Consider the following 2,647-nt stretch of genomic DNA (forward strand, 5'->3'; position numbering starts at 1 on the left):
ATGGGTGTTTACATTAGGTAAGTAACTTTCTAATCAATTTGTGGGAAAATTAAAAGTAACATGCTTAGAATTTTAGTTAGAGAGTCTGCTCACTAACCCTCTGTGAAAGAAATGTGGATTCATTTATATCAGTAGAGTCAACAGCAGATGTTAATAGTCTTTAAAATGGAAAGAGATGAGAAGTGTGACCTCTGGCCTAGAAAGCCGAGGTTCTTTGCATTCTCTCCTCCCACCCCTTTTTTAGCGTAACTCCAGACCTCCTTTGCCCTTGAGAGTGTACAACTTCCAGTAGATTGGCTTTTCTTAAAGGAGCAGTTTGTGGGTCCCATGTGGACGGTGTAAGTTAAATGTCTGTGTGCCTTTTCCTTTATCTCTGCGAGCCTTTCCTTTTCCTCTGTCAGTGATTTTTCAGTGAACCTTAGGGCACGTGGCTACCACACATTTAGTGTGGTGTATGGAGTAAACCAAAGCTGGTCTGCTCTTTCCAAAGTCACAGCCAAGAGAACTTAGGACCTGACAAGTCAGCAAAAATGGAAGAATGTCTTAGCAGTCACTCCTGCTTTCTGTGGAATTCAGTTCAATAGATGGTAAAGATCACTGTTTAGTTTCTTTTCTAGATGAAGATTAGTGGAAGAAAAGGATTTGTATGAAATAATCCCCCGGGTATAGTGATCATAGTGTTTTTGCTTTTCATTTTTTTTCTGAGAGGTGTTTTGCCTTAAGGCATGTGTACTCTCTGGAGAAAGAGACAGAGACAGTACAGAATAACCCCCCACAGGGGAGATGGCCATGCTGAATCCCTTCTCTATTCTCTTCTTGGGATTTGGGATGTGCATGAACATGCACCCAGCGGGATTTTGAAGCTGACTTGAACAGCAGTGGGCCATGTGAGAGTCTATCTATGTAGCCATTGCGCCATTTGCTGGTCCCCACAGTGTTTTTCTGGCATGAGTACTCTGCCTGTTTCTTCCCGCCCAGATATGGTCTCTATTTCTGTGTCATTTGTCCTAAGGAGGTCAGAACACAGGCCCAGTGATGCAGGAACGAGGGGCGCAGGAGTGATCGGGCCCTCACTTGCAGTGAGACACATGTTCTTGTCCCTTACTCAGGAAGAATTAGTCACAGACACAGAAGAGTAGCTGTGGCAAAGTGGGGAGTTTATTAAACTCCCAAGAAGGGAGAACTTCCCGAAAGTGGATTGCCAAGTAAGAATTGTGATAAGGAGCTTTTCTTTGGGACAGGAAGGGCTTAGTTCAAACCTGTTTGAGGTGGGACTTCTGCCCCTCCTAGTGGAGAGAGTACATACTGGGTGGGTCCAATTACTTTCCTAATTTTGGAGTGGGTATAAAGGTCAGGAGATTCTTTGTCTAGAAGCTTTAGGCTATGAAAGCCATTATCTTATCCTTTTCCTGGAAGATGGTACTGCCTGGAAAAAGCCTTTGTTTTAGGTCTAGGTCAGTCACTGAGCAACCTCTGCTTGCAAGAGGCCTCTAATCTATTCTTTCCCTTATCTTTGAAGTAATCTGGATCTCATTTTCTTAGTTCAGTCATAATTTGGTTTAAATTCTATTCTATATTCAAAACCTGGTAAAAGTATGTGTGTATATGTATGTGCACACATTTGTGTGTGTACATTTAGATATGTTTGCTGTTTGCATGGCTAAAAACTCATAATGATAGATATAAAATGAATTTTCTTAGAGTTCTTACAGATAAGTCAGCCTAACTAAAAACTAATTTGCTAGCCATCCATTTGTAAAGCTTCTGTTTCTCTCTTGGATCCTATTTTTTTATGGCCACATTTCAATCAACCGAACCCTTTTTCCTTAAATCTCTCACTAACTGCAATTAGTTCTTTAGGACTTTATTATTTTTATGTGTTTTCTCTCTGGTCTGGAGCCTGTACTCTTTTGCATTAAACTCATCTATCACTTCAGTTTTTGGAATACCACATGTTATGTTTATACAGTGAGTGGACATTTGATCTTTGGTTATATGCTAATTACCATATGAAATTGGCTTTCTTTATTTTTTGTTTTCTTTACATGCTTTTGTTAGGAACAAGTCTTAAATGTCTGATTCAGTCAGACAAACTGACAGCAAATGGCAATTTGTTAAAGAGAAGTAGCTTCCTAAATAAATCAAGGAACTCTTCCTTTAGTCACCTGTCTAATCCGAGTGTATGTGTTAAGTAGTTCCTACACCATCTGCATACTTAGTAAAATAGTACAAGAAATTTCTACAATTTATGTTCCCTTAGTATTTATTTTGGTCAGTATCCTTTGTCTTTAAAGTGCAATTTTCCTAATCTGCCTTCTAGAATTGAATAGAAGACCTTTAGCTATATGTGAGGATAAACTAACTTGTTTCAGGTAGTGATGCAGTTTGATTCATACTGTTCTTTCAAACTATTGAGTTTTACAGTCTCTTGACTAAAATTCTAAAATAAAAGCCATAATTCTTTGACTCTGTATTATATGTGTGTACACATATCTGTGGTATGTTGTGTTTATATGTATGTTTGTATGTAGTACCAAATTGATTTAAATGCATGCTTATAGGTTAAAATACACTCAAATGCTATTCAAGTTCACATGACTTGGGTAAAAAAAATCTTTAAAGCTGATTTAGAATTGTTAAATATGAA

The sequence above is a fragment of the Tupaia chinensis genome, unplaced genomic scaffold, assembly GCF_000334495.1.
Source record: "Tupaia chinensis unplaced genomic scaffold, TupChi_1.0 Scaffold145156_1, whole genome shotgun sequence".
In the NCBI taxonomy this organism is placed as follows: domain Eukaryota; kingdom Metazoa; phylum Chordata; class Mammalia; order Scandentia; family Tupaiidae; genus Tupaia; species Tupaia belangeri.